This window comes from Hemiscyllium ocellatum, chromosome 14 (genome assembly GCF_020745735.1).
Source record: "Hemiscyllium ocellatum isolate sHemOce1 chromosome 14, sHemOce1.pat.X.cur, whole genome shotgun sequence".
NCBI classification, from domain to species: domain Eukaryota; kingdom Metazoa; phylum Chordata; class Chondrichthyes; order Orectolobiformes; family Hemiscylliidae; genus Hemiscyllium; species Hemiscyllium ocellatum.
In genome coordinates this window covers 59,372,767-59,389,946 of record NC_083414.1, presented here as the reverse complement: position 1 = coordinate 59,389,946, position 17,180 = coordinate 59,372,767, and positions in this window count along the sequence as shown.

Here is a 17,180-nt window from a genome sequence, read left to right as displayed (position 1 = left end):
TGTTTGAAGTGTGGGATTAATAACGGAACCATGCAGAAGCTCCTAATAACTGAAGCCCAGCAGGCACTACAGATGGCTTTGTCATGGGAAACGCGGCAAGTGGAGCAAGAGAACTACAGGGCATCCCAGTAGAAGCGGACACCTTCACCTGTCCAACTGAGCTTGGGGAACAACATTTGAGTGTAGGCAATCACAGAGCCTCATGCGGGACATATCTTAATCAGAGCACCCCTAGGCCAGCTCACAGCTCCATAACAAAGCCGAGCCTTGGCCAAGTGGCGAACAAGTTCTTCAGGATCTGGGCCAGCAAGCCATTGTATTTGCTGCCAGTGTTCAGACTTGAGACAGCAAAGGAGTCCTACAAGGCCTGACTTGAGTAAGAAAACTTGTAGGCTGCTGACCAAGAGACAGCACACTCTGGAAGGTCCCCCTACATGGTGGTTGGAACAATTAAATTGTTTCGCGATGCCCAAATCAGAAAATTAATGTTTGGTTAAATGGGCACCCAGTTCCTATAGAGGTCATACCTGCACAGCTGTATCTGAGGTTGCAGAAGCTGTCTTTAACAAGATTTGTTCAGGTCTCCAGCACTTAAATTTGTGCAACACCTCAACCAGACTGAGAACATACACTGAGAACCATTGCAGGTTCAGGGTACAACTGCGGTTCTGGTCTTCTATAAGAAGCCGTTGGTGCAGGAACCACTATGGTAGTAAAAGGTTCGGACCCAAACCTATTGGGATGGATTTGGTTGAGAAAGATTCACTTTAATTGGCTCAACATTTTTCGATGAGAAGTCCTAGTGAAATACTTAGGAGATTTTCAAGAAAGGATTGAAATCATCAAGGAGGTCAAAGCCACTTTACATTGTTGACCAGGAAGTAATTCTGAGATATTGCAAGGGTCACCTGGTGCCTTTGGCTTGTGGGCAAAAGTAGGAGTGGAAATCAGGAGGCTGAGGATGAAGGAATTATCAAACCAGTGCAGTTTGCAGAATGGGCAGCACTGGTCATACCGAATGTGAAGATTGACCGCTCAGTTAGCTATTGTGGGGATTTTAAGCAAATGGTAAACTGCTTCTCAAAGCTTGATAAATACCTGATCCCTTGCGTAGAGGACTTGTATGCAGATTAGGCAGGGGTGGGCTGTCCTTTACGAAGTTGGACATGTGCCCCGCCTACCTGTAATTGTGACTGGATAAGGAGTCCCAGAAGTACACTACAATTAATACCCATAAAGGGTTTATATCAATGTACATGACTATCATTTGGGGTATCATCAGCCTGTGCTCTTTTCCAGCGGACCATGGAGAACATTTTACAAGGGTTACCATTTATCTGGATGACATACCAATAACAGGCAAGATCAATAAAGAGTAATTGGAGAACTGGACATAGTGATTTAATGTTTGGCCTTTGAAGGGAAAAATGTGTGTTCCTGGTGCCTCAAGTAAATTAATTGTGTTACAGAGTCGACAAAACCAGGTTACATTGGAAGAGAAGTGAGGGTGATCAAAAGAGCCTCAACTCCCACATTTGTGCCAGAGCTTAGGTTTTTCCCTAGGTTAGTTATTTATTATTAGTTAATTATTATGGAAAATTCATTTGTAACCTGGCCTCCATTTTGGCACCATTACACTTGCTATTGAAAAAGGGTCAGCTTGGAAATGGTCATGTAGCCAAAAAATAGCCTTTTGGAAAGTGAAAAAGCAACAATTGTCATCTAAGCCCACTACAGTCCGAAGTGAGAGATAGTGCTGACATGCAATGCCTCCCATATGGCATCAGGGTAGTGTTGGCTCACTGGTGGTCTAATGGGTAGGAACGCCCGATATCATCTGCTTCCTGGACTTTGGCTAAAGTCAACTGTAAATATGCCCAGATAAGGGTGGAAGGTTTGATAGTCATCTTTGGTGTGAAGAAGTTCCCCCAATACCTTTATGGACAGGGACTGGTCATAGTAACAGATCACAGCATTTTGAGAAAGCAAATCTTAGCTGGACTTACGCACTTAATGGCAATATCCTTGGGAGTGTTGCTGAACAAAGAGAGCTTGGAGTGCAGGTCATTGCTCCTTGAAAGTGGAGTCGCAGATAGACAAAATAGTGAAGAAGACGTTTGGTATGCTTGGTCTGCATGGACGCGTTGGATCAAACAGTCTATTTTGTGCTGTACATCTCTATGACCATGACAAACCCCAGATAGGGTTACTGAAGGAAGGCAAGGCGGTGCTGCCCATAGCTTCCAGTAAAATTCAGCCCTAATTACTAGTACAGGAAGCCAAGTGGCTAATGCAAATGCCCTGAGCTCCCTCCCAATGACAGATACTCCACTGGTGGTGCTTGGAAGAGTCCATTCTGGTTTTAAACTTCCTGGACACCCTTGCTGTCACTGCTGATAATATCTGACAGTGGACACAAAAAGATTTGGTCGTAGTGAAACTAAAACAGCTGGTGGGTAATATGGGAAATGGAAGGCCCATCGCAACCAGGGTTGAAACTTTCTTGGACCCGGCGAGCTCAGATCACCGTAGAGGATGGCACAATACTTTGGGTAGCAAGGGTCTACCAGGGTCATCCAAGAGCTTCCAAGATGAAGATGCGAGCAAGAAGCTGTTTCTGGTAGAAAGGGTTGGATGCCAACATAACTGCATTGGTTTGGCAGTGTCCGGAGTGCCAACAAGGACAAAAATTGCATCAGCAGCACCACCCCTCCCACATTTGTGGGAATGGCTGGCTAAACCCTGGACTCAGTTACATGTCAACTATGCTTATCCTTTCATAGGCTCAATATTCCTGGTCAATGTGGATGCCCATTCAAAGTGGTTGGATGTACATAACGTACATTCTGTGACCTCAGGGATGATGATTGAGAAGCTGTTAGCATCATTCATGATGCAGAGACTCCCAGAAGTTTTGGTCACAGACAACAGAATGTCGAGTATTTCCTCAAGTCCAAAGGCATTGGCACATAAGGACAGCTCCATACCATCTGTTGTCCAACAGTCTAGTGGAAAGAGTGGTCCAAAGGTTGAAGGCAGACTTAAAGAAGTAGCCTACAGCATCAATTGATATCAAACTATTCCAGTTCCTGTTCAATTATAGGACCATCCCTCACACAACAACAGCAATATCTCCAGTGGTTTTGCTGATAAAGAAAAGACTCTGCACCAGGTTAGACTTGATATTCCCAGACCTGGGGAGGGAGGGGGAGGGGGTGAAAGTGAGGGTGAAAGGGCAACATGAATGACCATACTGGCCACATGCTTCCTCTAAGGAGAGAGGGAGAAAGACAATTTAATTTGGGAGATGAAGTCTGGTGTCAGAACCATGGAAATGGCCCTGTATGGCTAAGAGGGGAGGCTAACCTGACAAAGTTCTTGTATATGGTACAGTCCTGAACAAACACATGGGTCATCTGAAAGCTACCACCTTGCAAAAGGGACAGGGCCAAAATATCCCCCAATAGCCAGAAAGCTTGTCCAAAACAGGAGGCGCTCACCCACCGTCTAGTATAGAGAAAACCTCAGAGTCTGAGATGGATGCAGACTTGATATTATTACCACTAGGAAGAAGAGGAGGAAACTCTGCTGAGACACTCCAGATGCAGGAGATGGGCTACGGATTGAAATCCATGTCTGAGTCTGAGTCAGTGGAAAGGGACTTGGGGTGAAAACGTCACAGGAAAAGCTACAAGAGAAAGACCAGGCTTACATCCCTGGACCTGCAGGGTTGGGGGTGGGGGGAGGGGATGTGGGGAGAGGGATATAGTGATTGGATCCTGGTGGACCTTGTTGACTACGGGGTCCATGATGGGGCTGTTCTGCTGGGTCAATATTAACAAAGGATTTTAAATCCTCTCAGTTCAGGGGACTGACTCTGAACTGGCTGACCACAGCCAGTGTACTGTGTGCAAGTAAATAAAGGGTGACGGGGCACCGGCCTCTGTGCAGTTATTTCAGGCATGTTGCAGGTTTCCTCTTGCTGTAGAAAAATTGCGGCCTGTCAGGAGTTTTTAGTGAATAAATAGCGGAACGCTGTTTTCACTGGCAGAAAATGTCAGGAACTAGGGGAGAAGCTAATTGGCAAAATGAGTCAGAGCTAAGGTGAAGACAAATTAACTTCCGTGTGAGTTATTCATACCTGGAGTATTATGCCTCAAAGCATGGAGAAATCAGGTTCAGTAATAACTTTCAAAGCTGCATTGGACAGATACTTGCAAAGGGAAACATTTGCTGCACTATGGAGAAATGGTAAAGAGATGGAGTCAAGTGCATAGCTCTTATACAATGAGCTGAGTAACCTCTTTCTGAGTTGTAAGGTTGTAGGATTCGACAATTCAATATGCTTTCACCTTCTTGCTCAAAGTTGTGGCCGGCGAATCTTACTGCCCATTATAACTTGGCAGCATTTGTTCAGTGCATTTCAGGAACTCCACAGTCTTTCAGCTTGAAGAAATCATGTCTGGAACTGCGAAATCCTTCCATAGATTCATACAACTTGTCTCCTCAGGAAGTCTAAATGACTCGTTAGGGTTGACTCACTCGTGTATACCTCAGCTCATTAGACTGACCCAGCATCTTAGGAACTGTCTGATCTTCATTGCCTTTGAAACAAAATCACAAGTCAGCTGTGATACTACTCCAAACAAAGCTTTCCACTGTGCCTCGGTACACATGACAATAAATTCAATTCAATTCAATTCAACCCAAACTAAGAGTCAGTCAATAGCCTCTCCCTGTCCACTTGGCAAATACCAAGGTCGCAAATGCAAGAAATCTTGTCAGGTCTAATCTTACAACGTTTCGAATTGTAACAGTCATTCCATTTACCACCTTTGTACGGTCTCAGTATTCACCCCAGACCACATTGAAGCTAGCATGTAGTTATGCATCATTTCACCTGTGATGAATTAAACAAAATAACCTTCATGCAAATGAGATATGCAAGTTGAGAATGATAAGAAAAATACATGAAAATCTTCAAATGCCTAATTAAATGGCTACCTCTCAGCTTGTCCACGAGAAACCTTGAACGATAAAGTGATATGCTGCAACTGTGCTGGTAGGATTACCCAGAATTCTTCAATATTGAGCCATTCATGAGAAATCACTGGAGAATAGTTTCCATGGCAACAATGTTTGGCGATATGAGCTGATGCGAATTTACAGCATTTTCGGTGAAGATAGAGAAACTATCCATAATTTAAATAGATGACATTCTCCAAAAGAGTTCTTCCTCTGAAAATTGATGAAATCTTAAAGTGGCCTGGTATTTTGAGCTGTCAAGCTGTGAATTTTATGCCTCTCGTACAACACCTGAAAATGCTATGTAACACCTGAAAAGATCCTCTGAGTTGCCAGAAGAAATTGATGTTTAATATTTAACCGTACTTTGAGAATACATCAACAAAAAGGTGGTAATTCTGGGGGAGCTAGAGATGGGGTAGTGGTTTGTACATGTTAGGAATGATATTCCACGGAGCTCCTCAGAGAATTCAAATGTGTAGAGATTCATCATTCCTGCACTAAATTATTGCACTTTTTTAAAGGTGATATGATGTTGGCCACTGGGGAGGATAAAGAGTGAAATAGCTGCAAAATATTTTTGACACATTGGTGCTATGTACATGTGAGCCCATAGCAAGCTGCGTACACATGCATTTGCATCACTGTTCCACAGTGCTTAAAAAGATTTGCTGAATTTGTTTTCATGAAGTCAGTTGAATTCTTTCCTTCCCTCCACAATGCCAGCCCTGACCCAATTCACAGCAGCACATTTCACACTCTCAGCTGTTCCTAATGCAGCAGCTACCTTAACAGAACTGCTTTCATTTCCCAACACCTCTACTGCCCTCGACAAATCAGTTACACTATCCCATCTTGAAAGGCACATCGACATCTCCAAGTGAGCACCCAGCATTATCCCATCATCAATTTTCATTTATTCACTCATGGGATATGGGCATCGCTGGCTAGCCAGCATTTATTACCTGTCCCTAGTTGCCCTGAAAGGCTTGCTAGGCCATTTCAGAGGGCAGTTGAGCATCAACTGCATTGCTGTGGTTCTGGAGTCACATGTCGGCCAGACCATGTGAGGGTGATAGATTTTCTTCTCTGAAGGATATCTGTGAGCAGGATGGGTTTCTCCTGACAGTTGGCAATAGTTTCATGCTTATCTGTAGATTCCTAATTCCATTTTCTTTTCATATTGAAGTCAAATTCATAATCATGTCCCAGAACATCAGCTGAGTTTCTCGAAGCAATAATACCACTGGACCATTATTTCACCTGAATTGCAAAACTATAGGTGAGGGCAGACAAACAGTGAGAAACTGGTCAACCCATCTGCATTTTATGGGAATGAGTCACTTTTAGAATGTAGTAAGTGCTGAGAATGCAGGAAGGCTCCAACTCTGTTTCTGGTCAGTTTGCACCTGTCTGACATCTCACCCAGGTGTTGTTGCACTACATTCCCCAGCCATCAATCAGCTTTCCTACCCACAGCAACAAATGCACCCCATGCTGTCCACCTCCAGGTGAAGAAAATCTAGAATTTTCAGAAGTAGAAGCAGGATTGGCTAGCATTCAGGATGTCACAATGGCATTTGACCTCACTGTGCCAAGCACCAGCTCAGACACTGTCATTTACAGGATAGACTCGAGGGGTCTGCAATGGAAGATTCACTGTACACTAATGCACAGAAATGAACACCAGAGCTTCTACAATGCATTGGGAAGCCAACCAACAACCTTGTGTGCACCAGTAAGGATGAAGGAGGTGTCTAGCTTTAGCCTGTCTGTTCTTGAGTTGTGACCCTTCAATGTGCTGTGGAGAGAGTCTATTTCAGAGAATCTGTCCTCAGCAGACTCAGGTGGCTGGCCAAACTGCTCAGCCTTGATCTTCTTCATCCCTTCTTCATGTTCCACCTTTGGCGGCTACAGGGCTTGGCTCTCTAAATGGAATAACTGAATTATGCAGCCAATCAAACAAATCTGGAGACTCACTCAGTCATACACTACAGGAGCCCACTGGACCAAGCCAGATCTGAAAAATGTTCTTGCGGATTCCAACCATTTGCTCAATAAGGGCTATGGTTATGGATCCTTTTGCCTTGGCAATGAGTTATTGTGCCTGAATTCTCAGAAATACCCTACCTTTAAGGAGCCAGCATGAGTCCAGCTAGAGGAGGCTGGAAGACAGGGTTGGATTGGGAACCAAGTCTGTATGAAAGAATCATGACTAGTGCCCAGAAACTGATCACTTTTCAGAAGAGCCTTTGAGCAGTGGAATGCATGCCTGTTTTTAGGGATGACTGGCTCTTTGTGGGGTCCAGGTAGGAAACAGCACATACAATAAGTGGTGCTTCATATCTTGGAAATACAGAGTTGAATGTAAAACAAAGAGCTGTCTCCTCCTAATCAACCATAGGTATTGGGAATGTAGTGCATTGGGAATATAGTGCATTGGGAATGTAGTGCATTGGGAATGTAATACATTGGGAATGTAATACATTGGGATTGTAGTGCATCAGGGATGTAGTGCATTCGGAATGTAGTGAATTGGGAATCTAGTGCATTGGGACTGTAGTGCATTGCGAGTGTCTTGCATTGGGAACACAGTGAATTGGAAATTTAGTGTGTTAGGACTACAGTGTATTGGATTATAGTTATTGGGATTGTAGTGCATTGGGAATGTAGTGCATTATGATTGTAGTCATTGGGTTTGTAATACATTGGGACTGTAGTGCATTGCAAGTGTTGTGCATTGAGAATGTAGTCATTGGGATTGTAGTGTATTGGGAATGTTGCGCATTAGGAATGCAGCGAATTGGAAATTTAGTGTGTTTGGACTATAGCGCATTGGGATTGTTGTGCATTGGGAGTGTTGTGCATTGTTATACATCCTTCTAAAGAGAGAATCTATTACTTGCTTGATGACTGCAGGGTCAGCAAATGGACTGATACTGCCTCTCACAACCTGGCATCAGTCAACACCAAAAACATTCAGGTCCATCACATTCATCACCATTCTTGGCAATTCCTGCTTTACAGTTAACATCGGTCAATGACCACACTGAAGCACAGCTTCCTCAGGTACTGTCATGTTGAGAAAAGGCAGCCTGCAAAACAACCACATACTATAGTGCTTACCTTCCAGCACATACCCACTTCTCCCAGTACTTCTACTACCAGGGAAATGACAAAGTTGAGCTGCAACTAAAAATTAGTTCTCCCACAGAGACAAAAGAAAACAAAAAATACCCATCATTCAACTAACCTGAGTTTTTTTTTAAATCATTCATGGGTTGAAGGCGTCATTGGCTTGGACAGCATTTATTATCCATCCCTAATTGCCCAGAGAACAGTTAAGAGTCAACCACATTACAATGGGTCTGGAGTCAAATGTAGGCCAGACCAAGTGAGGAATGGCAGTTACCCTTTCTAAAGGGCATTAGTGACCAAAATGGATTTCTGACGATTGACAATTAATTCATGGTCATCACGAGACTCTCAATTCCAGATTTCTATTGAACTCACTCCCACTATTTGGTCCAGTGGGATTCCAAACCAGATCTGGATTATTACCCTCACCTTGGGATTAACAGTCCAGCAATAAGGCCAGCAGGCTGTTGCCTCCCCTAAAGTCTTACCTTAATGGAGCAAATCAAAATAAGCATATGATTAAATGGTCACCCGGTTTTAATAGAGGTCATAGAATCACAGATTCATAGAGATGTACAACATGGAAAAAGACCTTTCAGTCCAACTTGTCTATGCTGACCAGATAGCCCAACCTAATCTAGTCCCATCCACCAGCATCTGGCCCATATCCCTCCAAACCCTTCCTATTCACATATCCATCCAGATGCCTTCTAAATGTTGCGATTGTACCAGCCTCCACCACTTCCTCTGGCAGCTCATTCCATATACATACCACCCTCTGCATGAAAAAGCTGCCCCTTAGGTATATTTTATATCTTTCCCCTCTCACCCAAAACCTATGCCCTCTAGTTCTGGACTCCCCCACCCCACGAAAGAGACTTTGCCTATTTATCCTATCCATGCCCCTCATGATTTTATAGGTCAATACCAACACGGCCGTTTCAGTGCTCGCAGAACCAGTCTTAAACAAACTTTTCTCTGGAGTCCAAACCTTAGGTATGCGCAAGACCCTAGCTCGCCTGAGAACCTATACCTGGGAGCTTTTACAGCTTAAGGGACAACTTTGGTTCCGTTCTCTGATGAGAAGCAGCTGGTTCAGTTACCATTGATTTTAGTAAAAGGCTCAGGCCCAAGCTTGAAAGGGTGAAATTCATTGAGAAACATTCACCTAGATTGGCTCAACATTTCTCGATTAGAAAATGACCACCCAAGTGAAGCCCTAATTAAACATCAGGATGTTTTTCAGGAAGGTCCAGGGACGATCAAAGGAGCCAAGGCCATCTTGCATGTTGAGCAGGTAACAGTTCCATGATTCTTCAAGACTCATCCAGTACCATTTGCCTTACGGGCAAAAGTAGAGGCAGATATCAGGAAGCTGGAAAGTGAAGGAATCTTCAAACCAGTCCAGCTCCTGGAATAGGCAGGTCATACCAGTCATACCGATTGTGAAGTCCAATGGGTTGATTCGCCTTTGTGGGTATTTTAAACAAATGATAAACTGCTTTTTGCAGCTAGATAATTACCCAATCCTTTGCACAGAGAATTTATACACAAAGCTAAAGGAGGGATTGTCCTTCATGAAGCTGGACATGAGCCATATGAACTTGAAATTGCAGTTAGATAAGAATTCCAAGGGTTTATGCTGATATCCAAGACTGCCATTCTCTCATGACGAGTATCATCAGCTTGTGCCATTTTTCAGCAGACAGTGGAGAACATTTTGCAAGGTCTACTCCAAGTCGCCAGTTATCTAGATGATGTGCTGATAACTGGAAAGACCAATAAAGAGCACTTAGAGAGCTATGTCATTAGATGTTTCTCCTGGAATATACACTCAGTTGTACACTTTGAAAGATAAAGTGAGGATGATCAAAGGCGCCTCTGCTGTCATATTTGAACCAAAGCTTAGGTCTTTCCTTGGGCCATTGAATTATAATGGAAAATTCCAACATAACCTGGCCTCCATCCTGGCACACTTGCATCAATTCTTAAAAAAGGGTCAGCTTTGGAAACATTCACATAGCCAGGTCATAGCTTTCAGGAAAGTGTAGAAACAACCATCATCCACTAAGGTGTTGGTACACTCTGATCCCAAGTGAGAGCTGGTATTGACATACGTTGCCTCCCTTTATGGCATTGGGATAGTATTACCTCATAGGCGGTCTGATGGAGAGGAATGCCCAATAGCGTATGCACCCAGGACTTTGGCTAATGCAGAGCATAAATACACCCAGGTAGGGAAGGAAGGTTTAGAGAGTTGGAAGAATTGAGTGTCTAGTAATGACCATGAATCCATTGTCAATCATCAGAAACTGATTTTATTCACACATGTCCTTGAGGGATGGAAACTGGCATCCCTCACCTGGTCTGGCCTACATGTGACTCCAGACCCGCACTCCAGACCCACAGCAAAGTGGTTGACTCTTAACTGCCTTCTGGGCATTTAGGGATGGAAATAAATGCTGGTCAAGCCAGCAACGCCTTCATCCCATGAATGACTTTTTTTTTAACTCAGGTTAGTTGGAAGCTGGGGAATTTTGGTTTTCTTTTGTCTCTATGGGAGAACTGTGCAGCTCAACGTTGGTCATATTTGGATTCAGGAAGTTCCAACAATAACTTTACAGACATACATTTGTGATAATAATGGACCACAAACCCCTGCTAGGTCTACTTAAAGGGGAAAGGCAGTGCTGACCAAAACTTCAGGCCTAATTTAGCAATGGACTTTAATACTGAGTATAACTACAAGCTGGAAAGCTGTCTGGTAGGCCGAGAAGAGAATGTGTTTACATTGAGCCACCTCCTACTGGTGGATACACCAATGGTGATACCACCACTAGAAGAATCCAAAATGGTTTTAAATTTTTTGGACACACTTTCGGTCACAGCTGATACTATCAATCTTTGGAATCAGAAAGATCCAGTCCAGGCAAAACTGAAACAGCTGGTGATGGTGGGGGAAACCAAAGGGCCACCACAGCCAGAATTGAAACTTTTTTGGACATGGAGAGACCAGATCACAGTCGAGGACAGCAAATAATTATGGGGAGCAACAGTGATTGTTCCAAGCAAACATCACCACCAAATAATCTACCTGGGTCATCCAGAGGCTCCCAAAATGAAGATGTTGGCGAGATAGAGTCATAGTGTCATGGAGATGTACAACATGGAAACAGACCCTTTGGTTGAATTCGTCCATGCAGACCAGATATCCCAACCTAATCTAGTCCCATTTGTCAGCACTTGGCCCATATTCCTCCAAACCTTTCCTATTCATATACCCACCCAAATGCCTTTTAAATGTTGTAATTGTACCAGCCTCCATCACTTCCTCTGGCAGTTCATTCCATACACACACCACCCTCTGCATAAAGAAGTTGCCCCTTAGGCCTCTTTTATAACTTTCCCCTCTCACCCTAACCCTATGCCCTCTAGTTTTGAACTCCCTCACTCCAGGGAAACAACTTTGTCGTTTTATGCTATCCATGCCCCTCATGGTTGTCTAAACCACTATAAGGTCACCCCTCAGCCTCCAAAGCTCCAAGGAAAACAGCCCCAGCCTATTCAGTCTCTCCCTATATTGTTATGTCTGATGGCCAGGATTGGACACAGACATAGTTACATTGGTGAGGAATGCCCAAAGTGCCAGCAAAGACAAAGATTATTGGCAACAGCTCCTCCACATTCATGAGAATAGCCAAACAAACCCAGGACTTGGTTACACATTGGCTGTGCAGGTCTTTTTGAGGTCTCAATGTTCTTAGTCATTGTGGATGCTCACTCAAAGCAGCTGGATGGGCATCAAATTAGTCAAACATAGGAACGACAATAGAAAAACTGTGTGCATGTTTTGCAATGCACAGGCTTCCAAAAGTGTTGGTCACAGATGACGGGCCAACATTTACTTAAAAGGAATTTGAGTATTTCCTATAGTCGAATGATACTTGCCATATAAGGACAGCCCCATACCATCTATCACTCAATGGTCTGGCAGAAAGAACAGTCCAAACTTTGAAAGCAGGCTAAAAAGAACAGCCTACTGCTTCACTAGATACCGAATTGTCTCGGTTCCTATTTGATTATAGGATCACCCCTCATGCAACTACAGGGGAAGCTACAGCAGAGTTGTTAATGGGGAGGAGACTCCGCACCAGGTTAAATCTGATCTTTCCAGACCTAGAGGGGAGTGTGAAAAGGCATCAGGAAGGCAAAGCCAGACTCAAGACTCCACTAAGCAGAGAAACAGTTTACATCAGGGTACAAATTTTGCAGAAATGGCCTTGCATGGGTAAGAGGCGAAGGCACATCCAGGGACACATAAAATTCGAGTAGGTGTGACAGTCCTGAACAAGCTCATGGGCTACAGGAAAGCTGCAAACTTGCAAATGGTGTGGGAGCAAGACATGCCTGGCTCCACGACAGACTCTCCGCCTGTTCCAAAACCCATGGGTTCTTCCCTCTCTGTTAAGCATTGATGCTATCTCGGAATTTGAGATGGATGCGGTGGATGTTGAGGTCTTGACACATTTGCCGCTTGAAGAGGAGAATTAATTTCTTCCGAGACGCTCTAGGCATAAGAGGTAAGCTACTGAGCGTTACTCATCGCCCATATCAGGGGCAGAGTTGATGGAAGCTGATCTGGTGCCAAAACGCCCCAGAAGGAGTTAGAAAAGTGAACTAACCTAGGTAAAGGACCTCCACTGTTCTTCACCCACAGAAGAATCCATACACTAAACAAACAGTTCTTCCTAGCTATATCGGAAATTTTCATGCACTTACCCCCACCCTCTGGGTCCCTCAACTGTTCCAGAATCTTCCATCGGCCTCCGAAATTACTTGGGCACCATTAACCACGTGGCCGCTGCAGCGCCCGCGGCGGCAATCGCTGCCGTGAACCATGATGTCACTTCCGCCCCCACTGACCTTGCAGCCTCCACGATCACCTCCCAGACAACCGCCTCCACAATCGCCAGGAAGACCATTGCCGACAGATTCGCGGCCTCCGTGGGGTGCATGGTTATCGGGAATAACACTGTTTCTGCTGTCGCCACAGCCACATCCGCTCCCAGTGACATCACTCACCTGCACAACGATCACGCCATATGCGTCTCCACCCCCACGCTGAACCCCACACCCTCCGAACCCCATCCCCGCCCTGATCTCTGGCCCCGCCCCGATTCCCGCCCCCACACCTAACCCCGCCTCCACTCCCAGCTCCAGCTCCACACCCAGTCTAGCTCCCATCCCTGCCATTTTTTCACCATCTCTCCAGAAATACCCGTCTCTGAGGATGAAAGATCAGTCCTCAGCAGAGGTCTCACCTTCATTCCCCTACGCTCTCAGATTAACGAGTTCAACACGCGGCGAGACATCGAACAATTCTTCCGCCGCCTTCGCCTCCGTGCCTATTTCTTCAACCGGGATTCTCGCCCACCCTCTGACGACCCCTTCTCCCGCTTCCAACACACCCCATCCACCTGGACACCCCGTGCTGACCTCTTACCTGCCCTCGATCTCTTCATCGCCAACTGCTGCCACGACATTAACCGCCTCAACCTCTCCATCCCTCTTACCCACTCCAACCTCTCACCCTTGGAATGCGCATCCCTCCACTCTCTCTGTTCCAAATCCAACCTCACCATCAAACCGTCAGACAAGGGAGGCGCAGTAGTAATTTGGCACACCAACCTTTACGCCGCTGAGGCTAAACGCCAGGTCACGGACACCTCCTCCTACTGTCCCCTTGACCATGACCTCACCTCCTACCACCAAACCATCATCTCCCAAACCATCCATAACCTGATCAGCTCAGGGAATCTCCCATCCACCGCCTCCAACCTCATAGTCCCACAACCCCACACCGCCCGTTTCTAACTCCTGCCCAAAATCCACAAACCTGACTGCCCCGACCGACCCATTGTCTCAGCCTGCTCCTGCCCCACCAAACTCATCTCTGCATACCTCGACACGGTCCTGTCCCCCTTAGTCCAAGAATTCCCCACCTATGTTCGGGACACCACCCACGCCCTCCGCCTCCTCCATGAGTTTCGCTTCCCCGGTCCCCAATGCCTTATCTTCACCATGGACATCCAGTCCCTGTACAGCTCCATCCCCCATCACGAAGGACTCAAAGCCCTCCGCTTCTTCCTTTCCCGCCGTACTAACCAATACCCTTCCACTGACACCCTCCTTCGACTGACTGAACTGGTCCTCACTCTGAATAACTTCTCTTTCCAATCCTCCCACTTTTTCCAAACCAAAGGAGTAGCTGTGGGCACCCAAATGCGCCCCAGCTATGCCTGCCTCTTCATAGGATATGTGGAACAGTCCATCTTCCGTAGCTACACGGGCACCACCCCCCACCTCTTCCTCTGCTACATCGATGACTGTATCGGTGCTGCCTCGTGCTCCCACGAGGAGGTTGAACAGCTTATCCACTTTACCAACACCTTCCACCCCGACTTCAAATTTACCTGGACCATCTCAGACTCCTCCCTCCCCTTCCTAGACCTTTCCATTTCTATCCCGGGCGACCGAATCAACACGGGCATTTACTATAAACCAACCAACTCCCACAGCTACCAAGACTACACCTCCTCCCACCGTGCCCCCTGTAAAAACGCCATCCCATGTTCCCAATTCCTTCATCTCCGCCGCATCTACTCCCAGGAGGTCTAATTCCAATATCGAACAATCCAGATGGCCTCCTTCTGCAAAGACCGCAATTTCCCCCCAGATATGATCGATGATGATCTCCACTGCATGTCCTCCACCCTTGAGCCCCGCCCCTCCAATCGCCACCACAACAGAACCCCACTGGTCTTCACCTACCACCCCACCAACCTCCATATACATCGTATCATCCGTCATCATTGCCGCCACCTCCAAGCAGACTCCACCACCAGGGATATACTTCCCTCCCCTCCCCTATCAGCTTTCTGAAAAGACCACTCCCTCCGTGACTCCCTCGTCAGGACTACATCCCCCACCAACCCAACCTCCACTCTCGGCACCTTCCCCTGCAACCGCAAGAAATGCCCACACCTCCCCCCTCACTTCCCTCCAAGGCCCCAAGGCATCCTTCCATATCTGCCACAAATTCACCTGCACCTCCACACACATCATTTACTGCATCCGCTGCACCCGATGTGGCCTCCTCTATATTGGGAACACAGGCCGCCTACTTGCGGAACGTTTCAGAGAACACCTCTGGGACACCCGGACCAACCAACTCAACCACCCCGTGGCTCAGCACTTCAACTCCCCCTCCCACTCCACCAAGGACATGCAGGTCTTTGGACTCCTCCATCGCCAGACCATAGCAACATTACAACTGGAGGAAGAGCGCCTCGTCTTCCGCCTAGGAACTCTCCAACCACAAGGGATGAACTCAGATTTCTCCAGTTTCCTCATTTCCCCTCCCCCCACCTTGTCTCAGTCTCAACCCTCGAACTCAGCACCGCCTTCCTAACCTGCAATCTTCTTCCTGACCTCTCCGCCCCCACCCCCACTCCGGCCTATCATCCTCACCTTAACCTCCTTCCACCTGTCGCATTTCCAATGCCCCTCCCCCAAGTCCCTCCTCCCTACGTTTTATCTTAGCCTGCTTGGCATATTTTCCTCATTCCTGAAGAAGGGCTCATGCCCGAAATGTCGATTCTCCTGCTCCTTGGATGCTGCCTGACTTGCTGCGCTTTTCCAGCAACACATTTTCAACTAACCTATGTCCTCAGACTCAGAGAGGGAGGGATATAGTGATTGTAATGACATCATCTGGGTGGACCTCATAGAATATGAGTTCCCTGTTTGGGACTGTTTACCTGGTCCAATCACTGAGCCCTGGTTGACAGATATAAACAGGAGTGTTGGAGGTTATGTTCACTCTGAGAGCTGGCTCTGAGGGAGCTGGATCAGTGTCAAGTACTTGCGATGTGTAAATAACGGGTTTCTTGGTGATCGGGTACCAGCTTCTGGGGAGTTATTTCAATCATAAAACCCTTCTTTTCCGAAAGCTGTGACTTGTGTTGCTTCCTCCAGGATTATTTGAGGATTAAAATATTTGACCAACATGAGATGGCTCAAGGTAATTGCTGAACAATCGAATATTGACTACATTAGGCTTCTCTTAAACATGTTTTAAGTTATTTTTGTACTGGCAAAGCTTCATTTATTATGCGTTCTTGGTTGGCATGAGATGATGTTGTAGGTGTTGATGGTTAATATTCAACACATGTTGGAGGTGACAGCCTAGCCTAGCCAAGCAGGAGGCTGTAGGTTCCGTTTTCTGAAGCACATTCATGAACCAGTTGAATTTTCAATATATCATATCATTGTTACCTCACGTACTTATCCAGTTTCTGTTTTTAAGCATAACAAAATGCCAAATTTCCAACACAATGAAGAACCATTTTAACACACAGTGATGGAATGAATGAGCACTGCAATTCATCAAAGATCATTTCTACATCCATAGAGTGGAGGAGTTAGATGTCAGAAATTACTTGTTCATGCGAACTGTGAAGGATGATTCAGCTGGCAGCTGTATGTTCAAGTCAGGGTATTATTAATAGGCCAAATAAATGAGTAATCAGCCTGAGGAGGAGAGTGAGAAATCAATATCAGTAAATCACGGTCGTCTGACCTGCTCATAACAGATGCCTCTTAATTGTTTCCACAGACAACACATCAGAAAAATGAAAGGATTTATTTTGTTTGTCAAGCAAGGAAGAGAATGCGTGACATGTAAAGTTAAGAAATCCAATTCTGAAAATCCAAAGAATGAAAGAAAGAGAGAACTTTTAATGGAATAGCCAAGTGAATAAACCAGCATTCTTCCCTCTGGAACATTATCCAGCTAACTGCTTTATTTCTTCCTGTCACAGTTTATGTGCATTTTAAAAGCAGTCATATGGAAAAGAGCCGACCCGTCACCAGAATGTATTGCTCCAAATAACCAAGAGCAGAGCCACTCATTCAATTCAATACAAGCATTTTGCAACTCTTTTTCCTTCTTTGAA